Here is a 22699-nt window from a genome sequence, read left to right as displayed (position 1 = left end):
GAGACCTGAATCATGAAAAGGGTCAGTTAAGTGAGGAATGTGATCAAGAAGGTGTCAGGCAGAGGAAAGAGCATGGGCAAAGGCCCTGTGGTGGGAGAAGGGAAATTCCTGAGATTGGAAGGGCAACCAGAGCATCTAGAGCCTAGTGAAGAAAGTGGTATGAGATGATGTTATAGAAGGAAGCAGAGTCAGACCCCAGCCATCAGAGTAAAACATGAGAGCTATATTCTACCCTGAGAAGAAGCTGTGGAGGGGTTTTAACCATAGGAAGGTCCTGACTCAATTTATCGGCCAAAGGAACTTATGAGAAGAATGTAGGAAATATAAGGCAGGGTTCACAGAGGCATTTGGTGTTGGCCTGCTTACCCTTTCAGCTACCCACAACCCCATCTGAACCCTGGGCAGCAGCTCCCCCAGCTCGACCGCTGTCCACATCACTCTCTCCTTGGTGTTTCTTTCATCTCTACCCTTGGTGCTCCTGTTTTAAAGCTTCCCCTATAGCAGAATATCAAGGGAGAGTTGTCTTCCCTTGCCTTCTCTTCCCTCCCCTGCACACTCACACAACAACACTGTGAGTGTGCACACACGTGCACACGTACACACACACACACACACACACACACACACAAAGTGATCTCAGACAGCCCTGTGCTCAGGCATGGCAGGGCAGGCGGAAAGAAGCAGGTGGGAGAGTTTTGCCTGGCTAGAGCAGAGCGCGCCAACCTGAGCTTAGCAGGAAGGATGGCAGTTAGGTACGGCAGGGCTAATTGGTAGTGGGCCTTGAAGCCCAAGACAGGAGGAGTTTTAATATGATTTGGGAGGCAACTGGGAGTCTTTATGGGTGTGTGAAGAGCAGAGCAGTGTGATCTAAGCGACACTGGAGGAAGATGATTCTAGATGATGTGTGTCCAGTAGAAGAGAGGGGACCTCCACAGGCTGGACGAAGGGGAGCTGATTGGGAGGCAGGAGTCCATGTGTGCAGCAGTTACGGTTTGGACCAAGGCTGTGGGACGGAGAAGGCAGACAGAGGAAGAAATAGCAGGATTTTGTGTTGAACTACAGTGCCTATGTGTGTGTTTTGGGGGTGGGAGGCGTGGCAACAGAGACGAGGTGACTCAGAAGCTGGGAACTTGCTTGGCAATGACATGAGTTCTAGAAAAGGATTTGGTAGGACAGCCAAGAGAAATGTTTAATAGACCACTCAGGTGTCACTCCTGTGGGAAATTGTCCCTTCCTCCATCCCCGCACCTTGGATGGTTAATTACTTTCTCTCAGGTGTGTGTCCCTCTCTCGGCTTGCCCCGTGAGGCTGAGTTGTAATATGTCGGTTGTCTGTCCAGGCCTGCCGCTAATCTGCGAGCCCCCTAAGACAGAGGCCCTATTTTACTCCCTTTCCATTCGCAGGGCTGAGTTAGCACAGGGCCTGGTCCTTAGTAAGTACTCAACGTGTTTCGGTGAATGAGCAGATGAATGAATGGAAACTTTCCAGAGGCAATGCCATTGAACCCCAGCCACTGTACATGACCATAAAACTTACAAATTGTGTGGCAGCTGCAGCATCCCTGGAGCAGTTGTGGAGATCGGGTTACAGCTGGGAGTCTCACCAAGCCCCAGCCTTTCCAGCAGCTGACAGGTGGTCCTGGAAGTGGGGCTTGAGCCGGCAGACGGGAGGCCGGAGGAGTTGGGACAGTGCTGGGGGAATTGGAGATCAAATTGCAGGGTTGTTTAAACACCTTAGGGTTACAAATGGGCCTTCACCCTTAAAATCCCATCTGCAAATACACGGCCTTAAACTGTCTAAATAGCCCTCTTAATGTTGTTAAATCCCAGGGCTGGTGGAGGCCACTGGAAAGAAAGGCTTGTGTGCTCTCCAGTTGCTTTCGCCGAAATTATGTTGGTGTTACAATGAAATGTGAAACCTGGAAAAGACGTAAAAATGAACCTTTCCCACCACACGCTATGCCACCAACCTGCGTCAACCAAATTTATTAAACTTTCTTGATAACTACCTTTTATTCCATGTTTACTATGTGCCACACATTGGTTTTATGTCCATTATGCCATTAATAGTCACAACAAGTATATGGGTGCTCTTGCTCCCCGCTTATGTATTTGGTGAGAGCTTTTTGCTGATAATGTGAGGGGAGGAAAGACCTTGGGAAACAACTTAGTTCAAGCTCCCAAGTTTGAGGTCCAGAAAGCTGATGCTCACAAAGGGGTAGCAACTTGCTAATGGCTCCACAACCGGACCATTGATGTGCTGGGGCTAGAAACCGAGATTCCAGTCTTTTCTGTGGGAGTGTTTCCCCTCCAGAGACATAGCAGAGTTAAACACCCAGATACAACCCTGTCTTGGCCGTGATGTTCAATGCAGCGATGTTTTTGTTCCTTGTTTTTCATTCAAGTCCAGGCAGGTCAAGGAACTGTCTTGAATGAGCAGAGGGGGAGTCTCTTGGAAGCCTGTTCCTGGCTGGAAACCCTTGGTCAGTTAGGACCAAGATCAGAACCATCTGCCTGTTCTGGACTCTGAGAGCTGAGGGAATTGGGTCTTTTATTTGTGTTCATTTGATGGTTAATTATGTAGATATGTGTCTATTTAATGCACTAAGCATTTAAATCAGATCTAATGGTCATATTGGTTTGCTTCCCATACTGCCCAGTGAGGAGCAGATGATTGCCAGTAACTTTTGCATGAGGAGAATTACAAATCGTTCATGCAAACATGGCACCCTCTTTATTTTGAATATTATGCTTTTTTTTTTTTTTTTTTTTTAGAACAGGTCTTTGGTACACAGCTCCTGTGTATTTCATCCCAGACTACGTACTGAGTTTATCTTATGGAGTAAAATACACTTGACATGCTCCGTGCTCCCAGCTTTCACCTTCCCTGCCTGATTCTGGGAGTTGCCAAGCCAACCCTTCCAGCCAGCGCTGGGAGCTGGGGCCTGGCAGCCTGGGAACCGAAGGTTGTATGATGCACAAAGCCCTGTCAGTTACCTCGACCAGTCTCCCACAGTGTTTCTGGAACTTTATCCAAGGCAGAGTCTCCACCCCCACCTTGGACTGTTCGGCAGCTAACTAGACAACTTCATCATCTCATTGATGGTGACCCAAATATGGGTTCCTCGTTTTTATTTCCTGGGGGGTCAACAGCCGTAGATTCTGTGGGAATCCAACAAGAAAAGAGGGCAAGTCAGAGTGGAATTTTCCCAGCTTCTCTTTTCCTTCCAAGTGTGGATTCTCTGGCTGGGGTCTCCCTGGCCAGCCTGCAGGAATTTGGCCCTGAGCGAAAGAGGAAATATTGTGCTGGAAGGACCGCACAGATATTTTAGGGAGAGGTGCTGCATGCGAATCACAAAGCCCTAGTATAAGGGGCTGACGAAAGCTTCACATCCTTTCAGGCCACTCTGGAACAGTTCTTCCCCAGCCGTCTGTTCATAGCCTCTCCCTTTACCCTCAGGCAAGTACTTTCTGGTGTGGAATGTACTCTGTTATGCTATAAACAGGTCAGAGCTTCTTTCCATTCTGGGCATAAATTTTCACGGTTAAAATAAACCCCCAAAGTACACTGGAATAGACTTTCCTGGGGGACACTTTGGCAACACATATCAAAAGGCCAAAAGGCAGTTACTTTTTGGAGGATTTATCCTGAAGAAACAGTCAGACTCGAACTCTAAGTACAAGATGTCCATTAGAGTGTTGTTTAGGTGAAAGTGATGGGATTCTGGAGTTTCTGCTGAGTGGGGTCAGGCAACGTCTTCCCCGCCATATGCATTTGCATCCACTGGTTGAAGAGGTGAGCACAGGCTAAGTGAGGAACTGAAGGGCTCTTGATGATAAAATAATTGAAATTCTCCCTCTCTCTTTTTTTTTTTTTTCTTTTTGAGACTAAGGCATATGCAGGCAGGTCTGGTGATGTGGTCCCAGTCGAAACTGGGTGGGGAGAGTGCTAAGATGAATCTTATCATAAAGGAGGAAGCAAGCTAGGCTTAGCAGCAGGACCTCATCATTAGAAGGAACCAGTAATTCAGAACACATGTTAGCTGATACCAGGACTTGAACCGATCTATCTGCTGGTGATTGATCATTCTTGTTCGCCTGGGATTGAGGAGTTTCCTGGGACCTGGGACTTCCAATACTGATATCAGAAAAGTCCCAGCGAAGTAGAAGAGGTGGCTCTTCTACCTCTACTCAGGAGATGCGGTTGGCACTCAGAGGAAGAAGCTCTGTGAGAAGGATAGTGTAACTCAACACCAACACACTGGGCTCGGAGCAGCCTCCCTGCAGGACCCTTGAACTCTCTGAGCATGGCAAAGATGTGTTTTCCTTCTCACTTCACACTTCTCACTTTATCACTCATACCAGCAATGAAGATCATCAGTTTTGAAGTACAGTAATGGTCTTTTGGTTGTACCAACATTTGTAATAGCAGACCTTCAGAACATGGTGATGAGTTGGTGTGATGAGAGATGCCAAGTTCCAGCCTAAAGCGCACTCCTGTGGGACTGTCCATGTGGGAGCGTCATGTTGGCCTTGCTGGGCCTGGAAGCCAGAAACTCCAGGAACATGCCACTGACACATGTAAGTACTCCTTACTTGGGGTAAGGGGCTCTTGGAAATATTTAGGGAAGAAGACTCTAAAAACGATGGGAGTTGGAGCCTTAGAGTTATTAAATTAAAATTTATGTTACAGGGACTATGTTTGTGCTCACTGGCTAGCAAAGCCTGAGACAGTCAGGCAGGTCACATTTATGAATAAAAAATTAAAAGAGACTATCTGATAAGAGGAAATTGATTAAATTATACTATTCATAGTCATTTGGAATATCTGTATATTCCATATATATATACATACACACACACACATGCACACACACACATATTAGAGAGACATGCAAGGAGAGAAACCAGCATGTAAAATATGGCCCTACTTTAATATAGGATGTCTACATTTTTAATTTAGATATGCATGTATGGGCAACCAAAAGAGTCTAGAAGATTAACCATTAAATGGACTCTGAGTAGTGGGATTTAGGGTCATTTACATTCTTTATTTCTACTGGCATCTATTGGTATCTCATAATTTTATAATTTTTCAAAAAGAGCATGCAAAACGTATGCTACACACACACACACACACACACACACACACACACACATTCTTACTGAAACTACCCGCACATTCTACAGAGTTGTGGTTTTCCAAACCCTTTCATAAACCAGGCATCCTGCTACAGTTGAAGGTGTGTTTTATACTGAGCACTGACACCCTGCCTATTATATTCATAAAGAACAAATCACCCTCAGGACTGAGCTGGGAACTACATACATTTGGAGACCCTGGGGGTAAAAAGCAACTTTCTGGGTGCTCCTGACCCTCGAGGTTCAGGAACTGGGGGAGAAGGAAATAAGAATTCTTACATTTTGCTAGCAAAGGTGTCGTTAGTGTCCACACTCGCATGAGTAACAGGCCTGGCGGGCTGCCTGAGCTGGGAGGCCGCTCCAGACTGGGGCCTGGCGAAGGCTCTGGCAGAGCACAGGCTGTGGCAGGGGTCTCTGCAGGCTTTTCGTGGACCGGAGCTTCCCCGTCTGTCAGCCCAGAACCTAACAAGAAACAGAGGTGGGGGGAGTCCCCCAATATGCGTGTGTTGCCCTCATTATGCAAGGTCGGGCACCGTGGGAGCCGCAGGCATTTTACTGTGCTCTGGAGCTCAGCATTTTGTGAGACCCTTGACTCAATGCGAATGCAGTGGCATTTGTGAGGCTCGATATGCCACCCCTCCCTGCTCCTAGCCCGCAGAAGTAACCACAGGGAGCAGCAAAGTAGCTGTTCTGGGATGGGGCTCGGGGCGGGTGCCGCGTATTAGAATGCCTTGCGCTGCTAGCTGATGGCCCAGACAGTTGCAATGAGAGGACACAGAAGCTCCTCCGCTTGCCGTCTGCAACATGCCTTCACTGTTGATGAGCAGAATTCAGAGGGCTTCAGAATTGCATACTTAACAAAAGCTCATTCAAACCTCTTTGGTCTGGATAATGGGCTGGAAATCAAGCTCTTGCTGAGAGTTTCTGGTTCAATCAAGTCAGAAAATAACTTGAATCTCAATTTTTTTTTAATACATACAGTTTTATAATATGATTGAAGGGGTACTTCGGCCTTGAGTTTTTACCAGCGAACCCCATGTCTGCATTCCTCACCTAGCTTCCAAAAATGCACAGGGGTCTGTTGTAGAAGATTTCATTGTACCCATGCTGTCAAGAAAGGAACACTTGCTTAAAGCACTGGGTCCGTCAGAGGGTTTCAAAAGAGTTAGGCTGCCTTCACCTCGTGGAAACAGAGCATTTTTAAGTTGTGCCGTTGGATTCTTTAAAGTCTGATCCTGTTTGTAGAAGCTACAAATGGGACATGGTAACTCCTGAAAGCAAAACCCTGCTCAAAAAAAAAAAAAAAAAAAAAAAAAAAAGGAGGGAGGAGGGAGAACATAGTTGATCACATGAATAATAGCACGTCTTGTAACTTTAGGTCACTTTTCTGTCTATCAAAAGTACTAAATTATATGAAAAGGCGTGTACTCTGTGTAAAGGAAGGGGAGAGGGATACGAAACAGAAGAGAAAGTCATGCTAGTAATTGAAATTCTTGAAGTCATGGAGATTTCTGGAAATATCCGTAAATGGAATTATGCTCTTCAGAAGCTTGGACCTCACTCAGTAAAACCCTGTCTCTGGAAATCTCTTGGATACCTGGGGAGGCCCTGCAGCTCAGGAGGTGGAGTCAGGAGTTCAGAAGTCCTAGACATTTCAATCTCAGCATCTCCCATCTTTTCTGTTCAGATGTCTGAAGCACCTTTAATGGGAACCTCAGTTCCTCGTGCATCCAAAAACTCTAACATTGCGTCTCGCTGTTAAGCTCTCTGAAAGTCCACTAACTGCAAGCACACTTACTTAGGCCAAAACTGTCTACCTCCTATTGCTCTCTCTCTCTCTTTTTTTTTCTATTTTAAAAATCAGTATTGAGATCTTTTCTTGCCTGAGGTCATATTCTTCAAGGCTTAAGCACATTAGAACAGGCAGAAATCCTAGTCCTGAGCTAGTCGGACCTCTCCTTTCCGCAGGTGAGGAGGCTGAGATCAGAGTAGTTCAGAGACTTATCTACAGTCACAGAATGATTTTCTGCAAAATAAAGAACGGTATGGATTATGTAGAGCGACAGGCCTCTGAGGTTACACAGATGGCAAATGCGTCCCCAGTCCATCCTTTGCCCTGTGGCCCGAGGCATAATCACGGAACCATAGATTACACGTCATCCGTAAGAAGGGGGTAATAACATATATTAATGGTTGTTATATGGACTAAATGAGAGTTAAATGAATGTCTACCGCAGGATAGACTTTCCATAAATGTCAATTTCATTTCTCAAAAAGACAAGACACCAGAAGAAGTCAAATATTTAGGGGTTTTTAAGATGGCCAGATTCCTCAAATTTGTTTTAGGCCACATGTAAACAAGGTAGGACTTCTATTCTTAACTGATTTCTGTGATTTCTATAATGCGTATCATTTTCTAAAACCCCGTATCTCCATAGGAACTCCCTGAGACAAAAATATTTCCACCAATGGCCGAACCTCATATCCCTGTGCTTTCCTTTTGGGGCCTGCAAAGTTCTTCCCCCCTCCCCCACATTGTGAGGGCGTCGCGACCTTCTTGACATTGGCCTGTATTATTCATGGTGTAGCTCAAGATCCAGAGAATGGGCCTCCTGGTAAGATTTACTTAGTAATCATAGAAAATCAGACTGAGCACTTGGTGTAGAATCAGGAAAATTACGAGATGAATGGACCGTTGTGAATATGAAACATAGCCTGCTCTTCAAAGTGAGAAGGAAGAAAAGAAAGATAGAGGCAATTATCGCCCTGTAAACATCAGTTCCAGCTGTAATAATTGCGTGCGTGCGTGCTTGTGTGTGTCTGTGTGTGTGTGTCTGTGTGTGCGGCCCCGTAGCGCATGTGTGGTTAAGTAGCAGGAAAGTGATGATATCAGGAACAATAAGTGGCTTGGGCTTCAAAGAAACAAATCATACCAGCACAATAGCTTTTTTTGACAGAGTTATGAATAGACAAAGGGGAAATGCAAGAGATGTAATATATCTTATGTTGGTAAAGATTTGATACGTCTCAGGAAATTTTATTTACAAAATTAGCTACAAGATCACAAGGAAAGGTTATTGATAAATTGCAAAGTATCTGGTTGTGAGAAGGTACAGAGATGGCTATTGGGGATGGTCTTATTTAACGCTTTCATCATTAATTTGGAAGAGGGAGTGAATCTCTCTGTGTGTTCATCAAAATTTAAGTTTATATAAATCAGGGCAGGGTACGAACACTGATCAGCCAGAGACTGACACAGAGGGGTCCCAAAAGAAGGGAAATTGGACAGAAGCAAGAGCCAACTGAGAAAAGCCACACTTCTAGGTCTGTTGTGATTTACCTTTCTTATAGCGCATAGAATGAGAACCTCGTAGCCATGTGGAACTAGACATATGTAGAGGGGATGGGCAATAGAAAGGAATCTGTTCACCACACACTCGTGATGACCTGCATCTGTTGGGGCGTCACTGGGTGCCGCTTCTGCATGTGGACTTGTGTTCTGTGAGCAGGTACTCAGAGGAGGCTCAGGGATATTAAGAATCCCATGACAGGAGAGGAACTTAACATTTTGCATAATCTAAACATTATTCACCAGTATACTGATATTCATCAGTATAATTTGACATAGATTTGATTCCCTTGACTTCTAGGAATTCTGTAGATTCACATTTAATCTGTAGGTCAGTGGCCCACTTTGAGTTAAGTTTTGTAATAAGTATCAAGTATGGGCCAAGGTAAAAATTTTTTGTATGGGGATCCAGCACCATTTCTTGAGAAGATTATCATTTCTCTTGAATTGTCTTTGTACCTTTGTCAAAATCAGTTCTCACCTATGTGTGAGTCTACTTGTAGAATCTATCTTCTGTTCCACTGATGTAAGTGTGCATCCTTTTGCCAATAACTCACTGTCTTGATTAACATAGACTTTATAGTAATTCTTGAACCGTAAGTCCTGCAACCTCGTTCTTTTTTTCAAAATTGTTTTGGCTCTTCTAGTTGCTTTCTTCTTTCATATAAATATTATAAACAACTTAACAATATCAGTAAAACATCCCCCCCTGTATTTTCACTGAAATTTCCTTGATTCCCTTGATCAGTGTGGGGAGAACTATCATATTAGCAGTATTGAGTCAACATAAACACAGTATATCTCTCCATTTCTTTAGGGTTTTTTTTTTATTTCTCTCATTAGTAGTTTTTTATGGATCTTGCACTTGGTGCTAATTGTAAACGATATTGTTCTTTTTAAATTTCAAATTCTAATTTTTGTTATTTATGTATATAAATACAATTGATTTTTTTACCTTTGACCACGTATCTCATGGCCTTGTTGAACTGACCTATTGTTCTAGGACCTCTTTGTAGTTTCTTTGGAATTTCATAATAGGCAATCATATCATCTGTGACAGAGAATTTTCTCTCTTCTTTTTCAATCTGTATGTCTTTTATTTCTTTTTATTACCTTATTGCCCTGACTAGGACTTCTAGTCAATGTTGAATAAAAATGGTAAGAGAAGAAATTCCTGCCTGCTCTCTGTCATAGGAGGAGAGCAGTCAGTCTCCATATATGATATTAGCTCTAGGCTCCCAGTAAATGCCTTTTATCTTAAGGGAGTTTCCCTTTCTTCCTAGATTCCTGGGAGTTTTTTTTTTTTTTGTTTTTTGTTTTTGATTTTTTAATTTGACAGAGATCACAAGTAGACAGAGAGGCAGGTAGAGACGGGGCGGTGGGGAAGCAGGCTCCCCACCGAGCAGAGAACCTGATGTGGGGCTCCATCCCAGGACTCTGGGATCATGACCCGTGCCGAAGGCAGAGGCTTTCACCCGCTGAGCCATCCAGGCTCCCCTCCTGGGAGGTTTTAATCATGGATGGTTGTTGGATTTTTACCAAGAAAATTTTGCATTCATTTTGAGAATCAAACTCTGGTTTTTTGCTCTAGATACTCTGTTATCTTTTAGAGAAGCTAAAAGTGAAAATGGGCATTTATACCATACCACAATTCTTAATTTTATATAAATCTAAGTTTTTGTCTGTTATCACATTCCTTCTGCCTGAAGACCTTTTAAAAACATTTCCTTCAGGATACATATGATGCCAATAAATATTATGTTTTTATTTGTCTGATAAATTCTTTATTCCTTCTTCATTTTTAGAAGATATTTTTTTCCAGGGGTAGAATTCTGAATTTGAAAGTTTCTTTTTTTCCTTTTGGTGCTATTGTCACTTCATTGTCTTTCGGATTGTATAGCTTCTGACATGAAGTCTATTGCAACTGTGATCTTTGTCTATCTGCCCTGTATTTTTTTTCTCTAGCTGCCTTTAAGATTTCTTCCCTGCTCCCTTGGTTTTGAGCACTTTGAGTATGATACTGGTAGAGAACATGTGCATGTGTATATGTGTTTAGTATTTACCTTGCTGAGTGTTCTCAGAGTTGCTTAAATTTGCGATTTGATACTTGTCATTAATTTTGGGAAAATTTCAGCCACTATTTCTTCTCTCTTTTTCTGGAATTCTAAGTATATCTATGCTAGACTGTTTATTGTCCCACAGTTCTTAGATGCTCTCTTCTATTTGTTTACTTAGCATTAGTTTTACTCTTCGTGTTTCAGTTTTTGTAATTTATGTTGACATATCTTCATGTTCACTGATTCTTCCTTCAGCTGTGTTGAGTCTACTGATGAGGCTCTTCAAGACAATACTCAAGGCTCTGTTACTATACTTTTTTTACTTAAGTATTTTTATGTGACTTCTGCTTATAGTTTTCCTTTCTTTGCTGTAATTACCGATCTTATCTTGCATTTTGTTCTCCTTTCCTATTAGAGTCTTTAGCATTTAAATCACAGTTATACTGAATTCCTTGTCTGAAAGTTCCCACATTTGTTTCCTGTCTGAGTTTGGTTCTGTTGTTTTCTTTGTCTCTTTGTGTTTTTTTCCTTTATTTTGTTTTTTACCTGCTTCATAACTTTTTGTTGCAAGCTGAACATCTGTGGAGAATAGTAGAGACTGAGAAAAGTAGTTTTATGCTGAAAATGGGCATAATTTTCTTATGCTAGTCCTTTACTCTGCAGTTTTAAATGAATCCAGTAAGGATGTGAGCTGTGTTTAGGGTTCATTGTTGCTATGGCTACCCACAATGCACCACATGCTTCAAATACCTCTAGTGACAACTTGTGTTGAAGGATGGGGGCTGGTTCATCATGGGGTCTTTCCTCAGTGGCTGTCTTACCCTTAGCATTAAGTCATCCATTTTTGCTGCACCTCAGAGACAGTCTCTTTCCACACTATTGCACTTCTCCCTGCAGAAGCCCACTGTTACTTGATATGTGTTAGCTTGATATTGACAGCGGTTTCTAATGTTCAGATAACACATCAGACTCACACAGTCACTCTGCCCTTGGGTCTCATGGCCTTTCACTGCTTCCTCAGTATTCCTGCCTCTTCCCTGAAGTGGGTTTTCACCAGTTCCTGAGAGTGACCATGATTGTTGTCCTCCTTCCCAAAATACAAGGCTTATGTTCCATAGAGGAAGTAGGGGAAGTATCAGGGAGAATGGAGTCCTCCCATTCCCATAGCCCTTCCACTCACCTCTTACAAGCATGCACTTCAAGGGATGCTTTCTCAAGACCGTCGCCAATATTATTTTTTTAGCACATGGGGAGATTAATAGAAAAGACCTTATAAGAGGGCAAAAATCGAAACCCCCTGGCAATCCTGTTTTCTGTACATTACTCACTTGTACTTAGGCTTTGCTGACCTATACTCAGTCTTCACTGACTTACTAACAATTCCAGCTAAGTTCTTCTTATTAGGTACATGTATCCCAGGTAAGAAAATGTTCTCACTTCCTCTGTCTTTGTAAGCACCTGTCATTCCTTCCCTCTCTGATAGGGGAAAGAGAGATATGGATTTGCCATTTGTCTGTTTTTCTGTGTGTATGTTGTTGCTGTGTTTGCTGCTGTTACTGCTTTTGTAAGGATGAGCGTGATACTCTTTCCAGCTTTCTGCATCCCCAGATGGAGCAGAAAGTATCTGTTTGCTTTTGATGAGACAACTAGAAATCTTCCCTTGTTTAAGACCAGATCCCATTCTGTCCACCCATGCCTCTACCCTTCCCTTGCAGAGGTGTCTTTAGGAATTTGGAATTAAAGATCCCAATGGAGAACTGAAAAATACACTCCCTCTGTAGGTAAAATAATATGTACCTCCCATATATTTTTTCTACTCCTATATTTATTTGAATCCTTTGATATTTGCTATAGAGTCCATTTTGGTTATCTTTTTCATTATTTTTGTTATCAAGTCAATAAAATCTTCAGAAATACTGTTGTGTTGAGAGAGCATGTGAATTACGTTATTACAGATTTATTTACCCTTGATAACACTTCACAGAAGCTTTTCTAAACTGCATTTCCCATTTCCTATTTCATAAGTATAAAGCCAATGGGCTATTCCATTATTTCAAAAAAAAAATAGAAGAAATCATTCAATTAGTAGTATGTCAGATGAAAGGGATGCTTTGAATTGTGGCATCATTCTGAACATATGAAAAGCAAAGTCTGCACTTGTCATAACTATGGAATGAGGGATGAATATTCTATACATTTCTGATTAATCAAAATCCATGCAAAAATATCAGTCAGATCAGAAGAGTCAGAATTGATTAAACCACATTTAGCTTATCTGTATTGTCCTGGTATCACACAGATTAGAATAGAAGCCAGTGTGATAGTGTGAGAACAAAAGACTTGTCAACCTGACACAGAAACAAATGGAATCTTGCAAACCAATTCTGATTAACTAAACCTGACTCTACCTTGAAAAACATAATGATATTTTTATTATTTTAATATGGTTATCAGCACATCCCTTCTATTCTAAGATATCTAGACACAGAATCTGCAGGTATTGGGAAATAACATCTTCAATTTGAGTATAACATGGTCTGCAGTATGCCAGCCACATACAGGAAACTACAGGGCAAACTTGTCTCTGGTGTGATTAAAAGCTCACTTGAAAGGACCTCTTTGCATGTGGAACTTTTCTGGGCATAGGATAGAGAGCTTCTTTGTCTTCAAAGAGCTTCAGAGGATATGTGGGGAAAAAAGCATGTGCAAACTGGAGAATCAGATATGTGAAGTAAGGAAAGTATTAACATTTTATGCTCATCTGATACCTCACATCTCAGGCCCCTACTCCTTGGCTTCTTCCCCCAAATACAATGTGTTCAGATAGAAAGGGGTAGCACAAAGCCCTCCTTCTCCATTCCCTCACATTGTTATTGGGCTGGGCAGGCTGAAGACTTTAGAATAGCTGGGTGGCCAGGGCTGGTGACGGAGGTTGCAGAGGTGCCCCTTAATAGAGGGGGTGGCTGCTGGGGACAATTTTCCTTGCCTGGCCTCAGAGGACCTTGCAGTGGCCAGATGTCACCCTGGGTCCTCTACATGCCTAGAATGCATTTTGCAAACAACTTATTTGTCATGCCTTTTACTGTCATATTTCCCACTTGAATATTAAACCTCACGCTCTCTGAAAAGCAGGAAAGAACAGTGAGCAGACATGAGCTTGCTCCTTAAGCTTTTCGTCTCCCTCCTCTCTTTCCTGAAATTCAATCCCTTTGGATCCCTACAGCCCATTTCTTGGACTTGGCAGCCTCCCTCCCTCCAGTGATACACATCAGCATTTCTTATAGAAGCACCTGCTGGTCCTCCCACCCTTGTTGGCAGAGGGTGAGGTGGGGAACTCTTTCAATAGGGCTGTGGGCCTTTAAAACAAAACAAAACAGCCCTCCATCTTTGCCAAAAGCCATAAATCGTTTCAATAAAGGCACTTTTTTCTTTTGTTTTTAAGAAGAGAAAAGCTTTGTGTGTGGGGGGGGCAACATAAATTTTAAAATCCACAATTCATTCCATTCAAAACCAATTAGCGATCAGAGCACCAGTGGACTTTTTCTGGACTTCCACAACATCAATACCACAAAAGCTCTTCCAAAATGACTCAAGTTGAAATATTCTCACCTGACATCCTCTTTTGTTTTTTTGTTAGGCCAGCCCCTCCCCTTTCTTGGTTTACTTTTTCTTAAAATCCACAAACTTTATTCACCAGCAAGCAACTTAACAACATTTACAAAGGCAAGGCCAAGCTTCTCATTTAAAACTCATTGACCATTCACAGAAACACTCCTCTATTTGACTTACAGTGAAATTCCACCTTGATAAAATCACTGGAAGATATGTTTTTCCTCTCTTTTCTTTATTTATCGAGATAAAACTTACATAATATCAAATTAGCCATTTTAAAATAAACACTTCAGTGGCATTTATTACATTCACAGTGTTGTACAACCACTGCCTCTATCTAGTCCAAGACATTGGAAGAAATTAAAAACAATACAGTGAGACATTTTAGGGACACCTGGGTGGCACAGTCAATTGAGTGTCTAACTCTTGGTTTTGGCTCAGGTTCTGATCTCAGGGTTGTGGGATTGAGCCCTGCGTTAGGCTCCACACTCAGCACAGAGTCTGCTTGAGCTTCTCTCTCTTTCTCCTTCACTCTCCTTGTGTCCCTCCCCACTGCACTGTGTGTCTTCTTTCTCTCAAATAAATAGATTGTTTAAAAAAAGTAAGACATGTCAGAGTCAAACTTTCCTCAAATTCTCCAGATAAGATATCCTTTTGAAAAAGAGCTTCTCTAATTCCAGTCCATCCAGGGCACTCACAACCCTGATATTCTAACAGATGAAAAGATGGCTTAATAATTTGTTCCCATAACATCACTCAAATCTGCTCCCAAACATCTTCTAGAATTTACATCCTATTCTGAGGGAAAAAACCCAGTCGATCTATGAATGCATAGTAATGAAACTTCTACAAATTAAAAGATCAATAATTTTTTAAAAGATTTTATTTATTTATTTGACAGACAGAGATCACAAGTAGACAGAGAGGCAGGCAGAGAGAGAGGAGGAAGCAGGCTCCCCACCAAGCAGAAAGCCTGATGTGGGGCTTGATCCCAGGACTCGGAAATCATGACCCGAGCTGAAAGCAGAGACTTTAACCCACTGAGCCACCCAGGTGCCCCAAAAGATCAATAATTTTTAATGTTAAAACACTTTTCATTTTTAAAATTGTCTCATGTGGAGAAAGGGGAACCCTTGTAAACTGTTGGTGGGAATGCAAACTGTTGCAGCCACTCTGGAAAACAGTATGGAGATTCCTCAAAAGGTTAAAAATAGAGCTACCCTACAACCCAGCAATTACACCGTAAGGTATTTACCCAAAGGATGCAAAAATATTGATTTGAAGGGACACGTGCACGTGGATGTTTATAGCATTATGGAAAGAGCCCAAATATCCATTGACTAATGAATGGATAAATTAGATATGATCTCTCTCTCTCTCTCTCTCTCTATATATATATATATATATATATCATAATATATCTAATACATATAGTGGAATATTATTCAGCCATAAAAAGAATGAAATCTTGCCATTTGCAATGATGTAGATTGAGCTAGAGAGTATTATGCTAAGTGAAATAAGTCAGTCAGAGAAAGACAAATACCATATGATCTCACTCATATGTGGAATTTAAGAAACATAACAGATGAACATAGCAGGAGAAAAAAGAGAGAGGCAACCCATAAGAGACTTGTAACTATAGAGAACGAACTGAGCGTTGCTGGAGGGGATGTGGGTAGGGAATAGGCTAACTGGGTGATGGGGATTAAGGAGGGCACTTGTGATGAGCACTGGGTGTTGTAATCTAGTGATGAATCACTAGATTCTACACCTGAAACCAATATTATACCATAAGTCAACTAACTGGAATTTAAATTAAAACTTGAAAAAGAATAAAATTATCTATTTTGAAAAACCAGGGATGTTTTAAAGTAATAAATCGAAGGGATTGACAGAAAACCTGGAGGCAAGTGGAGGCAGGTGGGGAGAGAGAGAGGGACAAAGGGGGGATAACCATTTTGACACAAAGAATTGGTCTGAAATTTTGTACCTTATGCACACCAGAAGTAACAATGAATAACATGGATGAATATAAAGTGTATATGCCAGGACTGAGAAAATATGGAACTTGAGTGACACCATGAACATAAAGCAGAATCCAAGTGGTGTGTCTTCTCTGGAAAGAGGAAGAAATGCCATTTGTTTAGTGATAGAGAGATGCGCCTCACAGACCACCAGTTCCATTCCACACAAAAGTTAAATGTTAGTCTCTGTTTCCTTTCAGCTACTGTCCATGCTGGTGCTGACCAACCCAAGATTTAGCTCTGCTTTCTCCCTCACAACAGGTATCCCCCAGGCCTCTATACACCCCAGGAGACTCAGGAGAAGCAGACCCCATCACAGTTCCCAGGAGTGAGCCTGAACGAATAAGGACCATCCTGTTCCTGCAGCCCAGAGATCGCAACCCTTCCTGTGAAGGGCCAGATAGCAAACATTTCAGGCTTCATGGTCAGACAGTCCCTGTGGTGACCACTCAAGCCATTGTCTTGTGAAAGTAGCACAAACAACACGGAAATGATGAGTGTGACCCAGTTCCAAGAAAACTGTGTTTGTGGACATTAAAATAGTAATTTCATGTCATGTTCACATCATGAAATATCATTCTCCTTTTGATTTTTTTAACCACTTAAAAATAGAAAAACCATTTTTTAGCTGGCATGCTGTACAAATACAGACACTGGGCTGAATCTGCCCCGTGGGCTACATACGGTCTGTTGACACTTGCTCTGGAGACCAGCATTGTCTAACAGCATTTGGGGGGATAGTGGAAGTCTTCTATAAACTGGCCACATGTGACTTTAAGTACTCGAAATGTGCCTGGTGTGATTGAGGAATCAAATTTATAATTCTATTTAATTTTAATTAATTTAAATGTACACAATCACCTCGGCTGGTATAATAAGGAATCTGCACTTTTTGACATCTGCTGACAGATTTTAGGCCTCATCCCTCTTTCTTCCCCTTGTGCCTGCATCTGTGCAAGCAGATAAGAAAGCCTGAGTGCTCCCTCCTTTGGAACTAATGAGAGATTCAAACCATGCCAGTCCCAGGCACACCCAGGAGCTCTGTCATTGGCCCCACCCTGACTACAACAAAAAATCAGGCCTCTCTTGAGCTATTTTAAACCTGCTTGAGAGGCCTGCCCAGCTCTCCTGAGAGACCTGAATTATGTAAAGTATCAAACTTCTCATATCTTCCTGGTGTGTATATGGCTTCATCAGCTTTGACATCCAAACCAAATTTGGGGCGAGGGTTCATTTGCCTCTCTAAGTGTCCATAACAGTGAGTCATTATCATATTGGACAATATAGCTCATAGAATATTAGTTTGTTCAGGGATGGGTAGGTGACACTGTCTGGAATTGGACTGCTGAGAAAACAATGAGAAGATAGCTAGGGATGTCTGGGAAATTTTAATTTTTTGGAAACAACCCTCTGTCTTTGACTCAATGTGAACATGGAATTCTGTAGCCTGTTGGCATCTGTGTTTGCTGCCTACATCTGCGTTTTATCAACAAGGGGAACCAACCTTAGAGAATGAAGTTGATCCTGTGATGGGATAGTGGTGTTTAATGACAATATTGAACTGCTGGATCAGCCCCTTCCTGAAGGTGCCACTTCCTGTCAGGTTCCGGGAATGTGCTTTCTGAATCAGATGTCTGTTAGTCTATAACAGTCTAACATATGTAATTGATTGTAAGAAGCACACTCCCCAACCCAATTTTAAAATCTCTAAAACTAGAATCAGTCTTACATTCTACAGTACAACATAGTTTATTAGAAGACTCTTTTTTCTTCTTTGCAATACATAAAATAATATTGTGACTTAAAATGGTGGGGTCTTAGATCTGACAAACTACTATGTATTTGATGACTACTTTAGACTTTGGGATTTCTTTCTTTCTGCTTCTAGTTGTTTAATGTTTTATGTAAGCTTTTTTTTTTTTTTTTACATTTTTTAAAGATTTTATTTATTTATTTGATAGAAAGAGAGGTCACAAGTAGGCAGAGAGGTAGGCAGAGAGAGAGGGGGAAGCACGCTCCCTGCTGAGCAGAGAGCCCCATGCGGGCCTTGATCCCAGGACCCTGAGATCATGACCTGAGCCAAAGGCAGAGGCCTAACCCACTGAGCCACCCAGGCACCCTATGTAAGCTTTTGTTCTGAGATAATCTTTTCTTTAAGTTGGATATACCCCCTCGGTATTATAAAGTTGCATTTTCAGGTTAGCACATCTTCAGAGCATGCCAAGTTGAACTTTAGTACCAGAGTAAGATTTTATTACCTGAAGAATACATACTCTTTTGTGAATGAAAGGCAATATGTAAAACATCATCCCGAAGTGGAAAGATCATTTGGGAATATTGACTAAATTAAAAAATATTGTTAAGAGGGTGACATACTCTAATGCTATTCAAGCACAGAATGAACTGGCCTTGGATAAAATGGAAAAGAGGGTGTCTGCTTAATTGTATGCTTGATACACTCCATTGTCCCTGCCTACTGGTGGGCAAACTTAGCTATGAATTATGCTTCTGTTATTATTCGATTTTTAACACTCTTTTTGTTTTATTGCAAAAATTCAGCATAATGCAAGCATATTATTATGGGTTTTAAGTCAAGAACCACAGAACATTGCCATTAATTCAAATATACTGAAATCCAAAATAAACACCCACTTTTGAGAACCAAAACCCCCAATCACATTGAATTCTTTTATTATAAAAAGATCCTTCTTGTAAGTGTTCCCTCTGCTCCACCCCCAAAACTGTCTCAAAATGGGGATAAGAAACTGCAATGAAAAATAAAGTCCTAGTTCATAATTTCAACAGAAAATATAAAAATACCTCGAAAAGTATGTGACCTATTTGCAGAGCACTTCAAAAGTTTGAGATACATAAAAGAAGTCTTGAATAAATAGACTAATGGTTTTGCATTGGAAAAGTAATGTCAATCTTACCAAAATACTTAATAGATTTATGAAATCCTCATTAATACCAAAGATAAATGGGAAGGAGGGAATGTGATGAAGTAATTTTGAAGATGAAGGGCAAAAATAATCCAGAATACATTGAAAGTAAAGACTAATGAAAGAGAATTTGCCTTATCAGATAATGCAACTTCAATAATTAAAGCAGTGTGCTACTGACAAAAGAATCAGCAGACAGATCAATGTAATGGATTTGATAGCCCAGAAACCGACCTCAGTATAGATACGAACTAAGTATATATATTAAGGTGGCATCACAAATCAGTGAGAAAAGGAATCATTATTGAATAATGGTGCTGGGACAGATAGTTAACTATTTGGAAAAACAAAGTCAAATTCCACTCTAAAATACATTGCAGTGTGATCTTTGACCTATCAAATGCTAGAGGTGAATATAGAATGAAAAGTAGTCCTTCAGCATAAATGAATCAGAAGAAATCACCAGGAAAGAAGATGAAGCATATGTGTCTCTCTGTTCTCTAGTCCCCAGTGCCCATGGAGTAGATAAGAAAAGAGTTTGGAAGAATCAAATCCTACATAAAACAAATAACTTAAGGACGATTATCAGAAATTGATGAAGCTGTGGGAGATAGAAAGTAGAGAGACTGTGCTGCAAAGCAACAAAGGAAAAGGTCCTCCTCCACAGGTAAGAATTGTTCTTTCCGTGAAAGCCCTAAACCAGGCATTCTCGGAGGTGGTCCCTGGGCTAGCAGCCGCAGCAGCTCCTGGGAACTTATTGAAAATGCAAATTCTTAAATCTCAGTGCAGACCAAAAGAGTTAGAAGTTTGGGGAGTGGATTTTAAGTCTGGATTTTAACAAGCCCCCCAGGTAATTCTGACACACATAGCATTCAAGAACTCATGTTCCAGGAAAACTCCAAGCTCATGGTCAAACACAGATGCTAAAGGGACAATCAGCAGAATAATTAAATAAAAGCCTACATTCCTAGCAGCTGGACCAATAGACCCCCCTCTCTACTGCCCGTAACACTTAGCACAACCTTCTTTGTAGGGAAGGTGCCTAATGTCAGTGCTGGAGGGAATGGGGAGCAGAGACTGAGAATTTCATACCCCCTCAATGCTAGCGGAGAGAGGAGGAAGAGATTTTTCTCCCTAGAATGATTTCTATATAACACGGCTCTCTGAAGTGGAAGTTCTGACAAGGGGAATTCTAAGAGTTTCCTGGGAGCTGAGGAAACAGGCATGCACCCCAGACAAGTTACTGCCACCAGGTAGAATCTGAACCTCCTCCTCTGGAAGTCAAAATATCCCTCTTGCCATCTGTCCCCATCTTGCCCACTGCACTCACCTCTGTTCAGAACTCTCATTCACCAACAGGAAAAGAAGGGTGCCATTTGGCTTTGCAAAATTTGCATGCAGTTTAGAGTAACCATTGTTTTCTGCAAAGAGTCAGGTAGTAAATACTTTTGGCTTTGTGAATCAGTTCTCTGTGGCAACTAGTCAGTTCTGCCACCGTAGCACAACACAGCCACTGAGTATACATACAGCACACAGTAGGACTCGGCTTTCTGGCATTATCTCACTTAGCGTTCGCTTGGCTTCCTGGATACGTGCTTTGCTTTCTGACGGTAATTTGGGAGGTTCTCTGTCATTATGATTTCAAATGTTTCTTCTGCTCCTTTCCATCTTGTTCTGCTATTCCCATTACTCGTGTTACACCCTTTGTAGTTGTCCCACAGTTCCTGGACACTCTGTTTTGATTGTTTATTTGTTTGTTTGTTATCCCCCAGTCTTTTTCTCTTTGGTTTTCAGTTAGGGCAATTTCTATTGAGATATCCTAAAGCTCAGATTCTTTCCTTAGCTGCATACAGTCTCCCATCAAAGGCATTCTTCATTTCTGTTAGTATTTTTGATCTCTGACATTTCTTTTTGGTTCTTTCATAGAATTTCCATCTCTCTGCTCACATTGCCCGTCTGTTCTTGCATGCTGTCTACTTTACCCATCAGAGCCCTGAGTATGTTAATCGTCATCGTTTTAAATTCCTCGTCTGATAATTCCAACGTCCCTGCCATATCTGAGTCTGGTTCCATTGCTTGCTCTGTCTCTTCAGTCTGTGCTTTTCACCTTTCAGTACGTCTTGCAATTTTGTCCTGATAGCCAGACACTATGTACTGGGTAAAAGAAACTGCTGTGAGCTAGCACCTAGCAACGTGGTATAATGCATGGGTCTAGGATGGGGTTTCATCCTCCTACTAGCAGACCTCAGTGTTTGAGTCTGCCTGCAGCTGTAGTGTGAGCCTCATACAGGTGAACCCCAACCCCTGTCTGTTCAGTAGAACAGGATAGCCAGAGGAGACCAGAGTTGGCTGTTTCCCTGATTCCAGGTTATGGTTCTGAAAAAACCCACTCAGGTGGGCAGATCTTGTGAAGAACAGAAGGCCCTGACATTATTCAAAATTGTTCCTTTTCCCCTCTTGCTGTGGGAGGTATCTGGGTGTTTGGCTCTGGGAAGCATCACGAGGACCTGGTAGACCTCCGGGAGGGAAAACACCCCCAAGTGTAGGGATCCCCAGTGACTGGATCCTGCTGGAGTTGTTCCCTCTCAGAGCTGTCCTCATTGAGCCTCCAGCAACTTGTCAGAGTTCAAGTTTTCCTGGTGCGCATTGCTTCCTCAGACATTGTGCTCCTCTGTATTGTGATTCTCCGTATTTGTCCGTCAGTCTCTCCACTTTGTTGGGGGAGGGCGGCTGCCCTTTGCTCCAGGACCATCCTTCTCTTACGGATTGAAGAAAAGTTGTTGACTTCTCAGTTCGTTCAGCTTTTTACTTGTTCGGATGGAGTGGCAACTTTCAAGCTTCCTCCGTGCAGAACTGGAAATCAGAAGTCTAAAGATGAAATTCGAAAGCATGAGTTCCTAACCAGAGTTCAATTAGTGGACTTACTAATCCCCTGATTTCCCTTCCAGGACACACCGGCAAGAGAGAGAAAGTGGCTTTCATTGGAAACTCCAGCTGGACGATGAAATGAAGAAAACCAGGAAACAGGCAAGTAGACCAGGAACCTCAGAGCTCCCTGGAGAGAGATGAGAAAAGCCCCAGAAGAAGGGGCAGTTTTGGGTGAGGCGGCATCTAGCTAAACGGTTCTCATGGAAACCGAGTGTACCACTTGCATGAGAAATAGCTGAAGGGACTGGGATGAAGGCTGCTTGATCCTGACAGGTAGCCACTAATTAGCAATCAAAACCTAATTGAGATTAACAGCTGTTTTTCTAGTACAGTTACTAACAGGGAGGCAGAAATGGTATGAAGATCATCCAAGCTCTACAAGCTGCATTTTAACATCAGAAACCACGAGAATAGAGCAATATGCCAAGCGAGCAGGGAGATGAAAGCAGGCCATGAACACAGAGCAGAGCTGACAGGCCAGAGAAGGCTGGATCCATAGGACCAATTAGGATGTCTACAGGGGTGCTGGAGGCAGATTAAAGGGGCAGGAGGCAAACAACAATAGAGTGTCTATTCATTGGCTGGTGTGGCCGAGTGACTGCCTGGCTCTCCCGGAGAGAAGGGCACGCGGGCGGGCGCAGCT

Source organism: Martes martes (assembly GCF_963455335.1).
Source record: "Martes martes genome assembly, chromosome: 5".
Lineage (NCBI taxonomy): Eukaryota > Metazoa > Chordata > Mammalia > Carnivora > Mustelidae > Martes > Martes martes.
Note: the sequence above shows the minus strand (reverse complement) of the source record.